This window comes from Pygocentrus nattereri, chromosome 24, assembly GCF_015220715.1.
Source record: "Pygocentrus nattereri isolate fPygNat1 chromosome 24, fPygNat1.pri, whole genome shotgun sequence".
Lineage (NCBI taxonomy): Eukaryota > Metazoa > Chordata > Actinopteri > Characiformes > Serrasalmidae > Pygocentrus > Pygocentrus nattereri.
Genome location: NC_051234.1, coordinates 29,643,589 through 29,653,355, shown reverse-complemented (window position 1 = coordinate 29,653,355; position 9,767 = coordinate 29,643,589).

The window sequence follows — 9,767 nt, the reverse complement described above, 5'->3', positions numbered from 1 at the left end:
TTGCCTTAACACAACATTAACCCTTGAATTCATGGGTAGTTTTACACAATGAGGAATAACAGCAAATAACATGTACAAACATTCAGGACATGCTGTCTAGCACTAAAAGGCAGAGCTACAAGAGTTAAACACAGTAGACATTCTGTGAAAAACTACTAAAATACTTCATGAAAGCGCAGCTGTAAATTACAAAACTTATGTATCTCTGGACACTAACAACCTCTTTTAAACCTTTCACAGAAAAAGTGACTAGAATAAAACTTTTTTTTAAATAATTCTGGAATGTTGCTATTAGTGAATTGGGATGAAGAATATTAGAGAGAGGGCAGAAGTGCAAAAAAAGGACAAGGCAGAGAGGCAGAAATGACGGCTCGGGTCACTAACACACTGAAATATGTATTTGAAGGATGAAACTGAAAGGTTTTGCAGGACTCTACTCATATTCTGTTACACATGCAATAATTTAAATATGTACTTTAAGCTCAGGGCTGTGCAGCAAGCTCTGTATCTGCAGTACCTTTGTCAATATGTGTGCAATATTCTACTGCTTAATTTCATTTTAAAATAACAGGACGTGTACAACCCCACTTCCAAAAAAGTTGGGACACAGAATACTTTTCCTAAAACTTTTTTGGAAACAAGGTTGTAACAGATGTAGTGCCTGTGCACTAAAAGCTGAGAGAAAACAAGTAAAAAGAGAAAATAAGATGGAGCATTTCTATTAGTCCATTCATTATGAAATTGTAACGCAATGCAAAGAGTTTTATGTGTGGTTGCACACACACACACATATACACACACATATACACACACACATACATATACATGTATATATATATATATACATATATATATATATATATATATATATATATATATATATATATATATATATATATATTGCAATATCGATTGTGATAGTACCTGCACTAGAAGGGGTGTGAGGGGTTGATGTTCCTGAAGAATAAAAGCAAATATGAAATAATAAAAAAATTATTTACTGAAAAATCAGTTTATCAGTTAAACCTAAAAATGCCTTCCATTATTTCAATTTAATACTTGAATGAATCTAATTCACTTTGTTAGGTTCAATTTTTGAGGTTCAAGTGAAAAAACAACATCTATCTGCCTGTCTATAAACTGTCTATGAACGGTTTGTTGCTGCATCCACAAAAGCAAGTTACAACTCTACTATGCAAAGAAAAAAACAAATATAAACAGGATTGAGAAATGCTGTCGCCTTCTCTGGGCCTGACAAAGAAGACTCCAAACTGTTGAACAGCTGAAACCCTAACTCAAGTAATAATTGGAAAACGTTTCACTTTTGAATCTACAGGAATTGGAACTCCTCAGGACTCCTCAGAGTGTTTGTTAAACGAGGTGTAACACAGTGGTGAACATGCCTCTGTCCCAACTTTTTTGAAGCATGTTGCTGGCATCAGATTGAAAATGTGCACATATTTTCCAAAACACAATACAAAAAACAATATTTCTCAACAAAGGTTTCAACATTTGATTGGTTGTCTTTTCTACAATTTTCAATTATCAGGTTTAAATGAATTGTTCATCATGGCTTTCTGTTTTTATTTATGTCCTAGTTTTTTTCCCCTTGTAAATTAGGTTGTACATGTTTATTTTATTGGTTTATACTGTATTCTCTATTCTCCTCCTCCATCTTTTCTATGTTCTGTCTACACTGTTCTCTATTTCTCTGGACAATCTGGTGCTTATTGGTCTGTCATGTGCTCTAAACCCTGCCTCTTGTAAAACAACACGCATTCTGCCTTCACATCTCACTCCTTACAGATCACCTAGAATACTACAGACGTTTATTTGCCTTTTTTATTTTGTCTTTTCCTTTATTTATTTCTTGTGCTTTTGTCGTTTTGTTCATCAATACCTGGACCTTTAGTCATTGTACCTTTATTTCATACACACAGGAGAGATTTTACCTAAATTAATCATTACACTGACTAAAATTAACTACTACATTGACAAAAACTGGATGACAGTGTGAGGCAACCTCTGTTCGGGTTTGTGTCATATGTACACACTTATACCACACGTCAAAACAACTTCCACTCATTCAAAGAAGCTCTCTTAAAGCTGCCAGGGTCTGTGGTGGGAAGTTGCTTCAGATTCAGTCAATGTATGCTGAGTTGTAAAGGGACATCTCAGGGACCAATCAGAACTCAATCAGAAGTTTAAAGTTACGGTTGGACGTTAGGGAACCAGCCTTGTGACCAGAAGGTTGCCGTTTCAATCCTCTGAGCTGACAGTACGTGACTGAAGTGCCCTTGAGCAAGACACCTAACCCCCATCTGCTCCCCGAGCGCCGTGGATAGGGCTGCACACCGCCCTGGGCAAGTGTGCTCACTGCCCCCTAGTGTGTGTGTTCACTAGTGTTATATGTGGTGTTTCACTGCTCGGATGGGGTAAATGTGGAGGTGAAATTTCACTATTGTGGGATTAATCCGGGTCACTAACTTAAATTACATATTTTATTGTCAAAAAGAAAGCACTTACCTGCCTCAGGCAGCATCTCAGCATTGTCCTGGGGAGGTATACACACCATTTGGTTTCCTTTGACTAAATGATTCAGGGTCAAGGTCGTCTCTGGAGAGAGGGAGAAGCTGTTGTATGGTGCACCTGTAAAAAGCCAGTTGATTACCCTGCTGCAGATAGACACATATCTCACAGGCATCTCTTGTTACTTGTTAATATTAGGATGAGAAGTGGATTCTGGGTCTTTCTCCATGATGATGTGGCAACGCTGTTGATTGTGATGTGTACTGTCTGTGCAAGTTCAACAGTTTTTGTGTTATCAAGTTTAAAATAGTTATAAAATAGTTATGCAAAACATGAGCAATAGGTTCTAATGGTTAATCAAGTCACTATAAATAATCCTGATATTTGAATTTAGCCTGTGTCTCGCATGTTGAACATAGATTTTATAAGGAAGACCTGTTTGAATGTTTATAATGAACACAATGCTTGATTTTGCACAAACAACACTGTAAAAAGTGTCCAGATAACTTCAAATACCAAGGCAATGTGATGCATTAAGGTCTTCTAGTTTTCCCAACAGCAGCTTTTGTAGTCATCCTTACTAAAGTTCATTTGTGTTTTTAAGAAGAAACGGATGTTTTATACTGGCCACATAAGGGGTTAAACATTTCTTAAGATATGATGTGTTCAACAGAAATATCAGTGGTGACATCACCCTTCCAGCCTTCAGACTGTGGTTTGTAAAGCATAGTGGACAACACCTCTGCCTTTAACCCAGCGGACTGTGAATTCGACTGCCTAGGCAAGCACATCATGTACCAATAAACGTTTTATGTTGTCTGGGCAGTCTAATGTTAGATAAACAAACAAACCAAACAAATGACCCTTAGAAAAGATGACGACAAAAGCAGCTGTCACTCAAAAATCTTAATGCATCATGTTGCCTTGATATTTTGACTTCTACCAACAGCTTTACAGTAAAAAGTGTACATGGATTTGGTCCAGCTCACATTACGCTTCACTACTTACCTTCTAATATCTGCTGACTGAGAGAAAGCACTAAAACACTGTGGGGGGGGGGGCTTCAGCAAAAAGCTTTGCTGTTAGTATTTTACCTAAAACTAAAGTTATTACCATTTTTATTTGATCTGTTTCAATTTCCAGGCCTCTTAAAATCACTATTTGGATGGAACATTCTCTCTCTCTCTCTCTCTCTCTCTCTCTCTCTCTCTCTCTCTCTCTCTCTCTCTCTCTCCTCTCCCCCCTCCTCTCTCTCTCTCTCTCTCTCTCTCTCATGGTAAGGGCCCACCAACAACACAGTTAGCCAGTAAAGGCAATAAAGGTCAGACATTGTATTTCAACCTATTCAATTGTTGCAGTGACGACACAGACAAAATAACAAGTGTGCAATTAGATGTAATGGTGTAAATGAGAGAGAGAATGTTCCAGCCAACTACTGATTTTAAGAGACCTGGAAATTGAAATAGATCAAGTAGTAAAAATGGTAACAACTGATGTTAATTTGGATTTTTTTTTATAGCCATTTAACATTATACACAGTCAACAACAGACATAACAGATGCAGGTAAAGAAGAAACCTAAAAGTTATGTGATCAAGCTCAGGCTGAAACTGACAGATAGGAGACAACTCAACACCTCAGTGTTTCTTCATTACTAATATGTTCTTCAAGCAACCCAAATGATGTGAGTATACTTTAATATCACCATCAAGGGTTCACCTAAGCCAAATACATGCCATTTTTGCACCAAGAGATGGAAGCGATCCATTTTCATCACAAAGACATGGCATGAGGCTGATTCAGGAACAGATCACTAACTTGTAAGCAATTCATTCAAATTAGGCAGTGCACCAACTGTCTTTAAAGACAATAAAGGAACCAATTTCAGATGGTGAACATACCTGATGTAGAGCCAGAGGAATGGTGAATGGAGCTCAGAGAGGCCATCGAAGAAGAATCTGAGAAAAAATTGGGAAGAATAGAGAGGAAAGACAAAAGAAAATCCAAGTAGATGAACAGATGATAGAAAATCAAAAAGAATAACAATCTTTTAAGAGAACCAATCTGTATATGTAACATTTAAATGTAATTATAACATTATTAATGCTGCAGAAATAACAGCAAAATAGTCAATTTCCTTCGGGATCAATAAAGTATCTATCTATCTATCTATCTATCTATCTATCTATCTATCTATCTATCTATCTATCTATCTATCTATCTATCTATCTATCTGTCTAAATTATTCTCATGCAAATTACACCTGATGCCATTTTAACAGATGTCATTGGGTGGGAAGATTTTAGTGTAAATCATGGTGAAGGTGGAGGAGCTTCCTCAGGGAAAACACTTTTAAACGATATTTGCATGTAAACTGAAAACAGTTTGCAGGATAGCCTGAAAGCAGAACGAACAGCAGTTACTCAGAGAACCGCACTGTATTCATCTCCGAAACCCCATGTAGAACTTCTCTGCTAACAAAGAACAACAGTGATGCATGATTCAATTTTGGACATGAGCACTGAGACGAATCAGAACTGCTTGGGAACAACGTTCTCTCATCAGACAAAACAAATATATACATCTTTAGCATTTCAGCGCATGATGTTTGGAGAAAGAAGGGTTGTGCGTATGATACCAAGAACGCTATACTACAGTGAAGTATGGTGGTGGGAGCATTACTATATGGAGCTTCAACATTTGAAGATAGCAACCCCAAAAATATAGACAAACAAGGCTATTAATTTGAGGTGTCTGGATACAATTTTCCCTCTAAACATCATTAAAACATGTTTAGGCCTCAAAATACATAAATCATTTTTGTCCATATTTACAAGTACAAAGTTAAAAGACAACGAGCCAGATTTATAAAAACACATCGCCAGATTTACCATAATGTTGAGAGCAAATAGGGTGGTGATGACATGTTTTCGCTTTGTTGTATAGTACTAGTAGTAAAGTACTGAGCAGCAACCTCACAAACGCAACAGCAAAGTGGTTGCACTCAAAATGTGTTACGTCAACATAACTGCTTTCTGTAAGTCCACTTGTTTGGGCAGTTATTGTGTCAATGTAGCTCATTTTATTCATTTGTGATCACCTGACATAGATGAAGCATGTCAATTCAATTCAAATGGAACCATTTACTATATATATATATATATATGTGTGATGATGATATATGTTGGTTTCAACATGCAGCCACTGTTGCTTTTTAGATGGAATAAACATTTCTTTAGGTTAAACTTTGAGTAAAAATCAAATACAATTAATCACAATTTTTTACACAAAATAACGCAATTAACTATCATTCTTTATTTTAATAGTTCGACTTTGCGACTTAATAATTATTGTATTATTACTTTTCTTTCTCTCATTTACTCTTTTTCTTCTAGAATGTTACCATTTCAAAGATATGAGGGTTTTCTTAACCTATTAAATGTCCAGGGCCCAAAGTTTTATTACCCTGTACAACCGAACAACAGCTCAGCTAGTTTGCATTGTCGCTGTAGTTACTGAATAATAAGCCTTAGTATGTAATAAAAACCTAAAATAGCAAAATAGCAACCTAAAATATTTTAAATTATTAAATTTAAAATATTCATAATACTGTAAACTGCAATATTGCTACGGTTTAGCTTTTTAATTAAGAAAATAATTAAGCCAAGTGTTGAGACGGCGTAAAAAATGATGAAATATCTTTTCCAGCACAGGCTTGTGTACCATTTTATTTGAAGAGTCCACTTTAGATGCTTTGTAGATGCTTAATTTACTTTCATGTTACATTCAACTAAATATCTACAAAATTGATCATAATTTTCTGTCTCTAATCCTAACTCTCACCTTTACCTCAACCGAAAACCTAAAACCCTCACCCTGGTCCAAATCCTAACCCTAGTCCCACCACGGTTTACAATCATCAACTGAGTTTCAACAGATAGTTTGTTAACAATTTGACCATCTGTAGATAATCCATAGGGGACTCTAGCGGACTATCCACATAAAGTGAGACCCAGGTTTGGTGCTCCCAATTAGTGAGCTTGTGTACCGTTTTCTGGAGGAGGTTTTGTTGCTCTTGGATATTTCCATTTCACAAAAACCTAACTCACTTGCCCTCAGCTCTTCAGTACATCCCACTCTGCTGTATGTCTCAGCTGTATGTGTGATGTGTGAAAATGAAATTTATATGGAAAAAAGTATCCAGACACCAAAATGAATACTGTTAGAAATTTCTTGTAAAGCTGTTATTTGCTTTGAGGCATCTATAGTAAGGAGTAATTACCTTTTCGCAGCATTGTGGTTCAATTTTGGCCCAATCCTCTCGACAAACTGTCTTCAATCACACAAAGCTACGAAGGTTCCAGTGATGAAAGACTTTCAAAAACTTTTACATTCAAAAATGTTCAATGGGAGTGATGCCAGGAGAGTGGCATGCCAATGGAAGCACCTTCGCCTTTGTTAAAAACCAGTCTTGAGTTTCTTTGACTGCATGTTTGGGGTCATTGTCTTGGATTTTTGTTGTTGTTGTTTTTTTTGTGATCAATATTTTATTAATAATCAAACACAAAAAAAAAACATGAGAACTATGTTCAAAAAGCCCAGGACAGTGGTGGTCAGAGGTAGAACCACACAAGAGGAAAAGACATATAAACAAATGAATACCTGAATAGATAAACGAATGAACTCAGTATACTGGAGTTTCCACCCTCGTATCAGTTAGAAAAGGCTGATATTTCTCTCAATGCTTTCAACAGCTCTTTCTCAGTATTTGACCCGGACACAACTGTTCTTATTTTGGCCTATTTATCCTGGCTGTTGTACATTCCAAACAGTGATGTCCTGAAAAGAAGTAAGCCAAAGAAGATGCACAGGAACTGAGGGTTCAAACCATATTTTCAGCGCTTTTTGTAAGAACTTATGATAGAATTATAGAATTATGTGGTGTTCTGGGTTTTTTGCAGTGATAAAGCTTTTCCACACCACAACCCAATTGCGTTTAACATTAAGTTCTCTCCAATGCATTCTCTCCACTATGTGTCTACATCTAACCTTACTTTGAAAAGAGGAAAAAGCTATACATTTCCCCCTAATGTGACATTTAGTGGCTTCCTACAAAGATTGGGGGTCATGTGCCGATTTACAGTTGAGTTACATGAATTCCATGAGGGAACTACGTAGTGGGGGTAGAAATTCTGGGTCCTGTAATAAAGAGGTATTAAACCTCCAGCGATGAGATTTATGTAATCTTGGAACGGGCAAAAGAAGCGTGGATAATGGGGAATAATCGGATAATAGAACGGGTAAGATGGTTACATTTTCGAATAAGAGTAGGTGAGATAAAGTAAATATATGAGAATAGCTTTTATGAAAAAAAGTGTAATTCCTCACTCCAGTACCTTTAATAAGCTGCCAATCCCCAAAACCTGGGATGATATGCATTAATTTAGAAACAAATATAGGGTCATTTTCATTTGGAGCATATATTGATATTAGAGCACATTTTGTACTATTCCGTGTACCAAGAACGTAGGTGATGCGACCTTCACTATCCCCACCAGAAGAATCGACAGAAAAATGTATTCTTCTTACAAAACGTATTGGTACTCCTTTAGTTTTATTTATAGCAGAAGATGAGGCTTCCATCCTAAAATATCTACATCGAAATCTGTGCACATCGATGGGCTTTAAATGAGATTCTTGTATCAGAGCAATTGATGCCCCATTATATCGTAAGTAATCTAAACATTTGGCCAGTTTAACAGCACCATTTAGCCCATTACCATTCCAAGATATTTTAATTTACCTGTTAATTTACTACAATTTACTTGGGCAGTCCTGGGCATAGAAATCAAAATGAGATGGAGGCAGTATGCAGAGAGCTGAAACATGCCCTCCTTTCTGCCATTAAAGTAAATTCGTTAGGATACGTAGCCAAAACGGCATTGGGTCGCATTGGGTCATCCCATCCTGCCTCCATCTTCACGAAGCAAACCCCTGGATAACGGATAACCATTCAAAATATCCATCTACATATCGATCCTGTCGCCACCCGTCACAACGCTGTTTGGAGGAGAAGACAAAGCAATTTCAGCTGCGAGCTGCTCAACTTTCACCAGGGTCTCGAGAAGAGAAACATTCCCTTTGGGTGACTTTGATCACAGCAGGGTAAAGCATGAACGATGACACACCGATCTGTGCGTGCCTTTTCCTAGCTTGGGCCATCGCTCTCCTCTTGTTTGTGGTGAAAATGCTGTAGTCAGGGAAGAACTGCAGCTGTCTGCCTTTATGTTGTATTGGACCCTCGGTGCAAGCTCCTTTGAGGTCCCGGTATCGAAGCCGTTTGAAAAGGAAAGTCTGTGGGCTCGAGTTGGACCGGTCCACGCTGTGCTTTCCTTCCAGGAAAGGTATCCACTCGGGCAGTTGTTGTTCTATAAATCTCACCGGGTCATCTCCCTCTTCACCCTCTTTGAGACTGCCCATGTGGATGTTCGACTCATGGCTTTTGTCTTCCATCGATGCCATTTTCACTTGGAGAGCCTCTACCACACATTTAACTTGGAACGGATTCCTTCTTAACATATCAAGTCGCTGCATGTTTTCGAAGTTACTACTTATTGTTTTGATGCATAGCAATCCTCTCGAAGACCGGAGTGAATTCTTCCTTAAACATTTCTCGAACACTGTTGAGTTGTGGCCGTAGCTCATCTGCTACAACCACGTATTATCGTTTCATCGACAGCTGGCTCTTTCGAACGATTCTTCTCTAGAGACGTCGCCAGTCGACGTTTGGCCATACCCAAATTTAAGTAAGATTTTATTAACTTGGTATGGCTTCTCAGTAGGACTGGGTTTTGTATTTAAGGATGAATTCTCAAGCCGGTCAGAGGCCACAGAGTTAAACGGCCATCCCAGGTCATTGTCTTTTTAAAATGTTTCTCTTTGTAATGTGATGTCTGGCTTACCCTGAGTGGGAATCGGACAGTTCCTTTGTTCAGATACCAGAACACTATGGGGCACGCCACCAGCCAAGCACAAGAGGTGGAGTCAAGTGCAGAGTAGTACAGTTTCGAGAGCATGAAAAATGAGTGAGACTTGAAACTTGCAACCTCGCAACACGGGGGTGTCACACAGTGTATTACCACTGAGCTACCATGGCAATGCTGCAGACAGTCTTGCAAGAGCATTGATAAACAAAGGGGGGTATTTCTTTTAAAACTAAAAATATCTCTTAAAACTAAA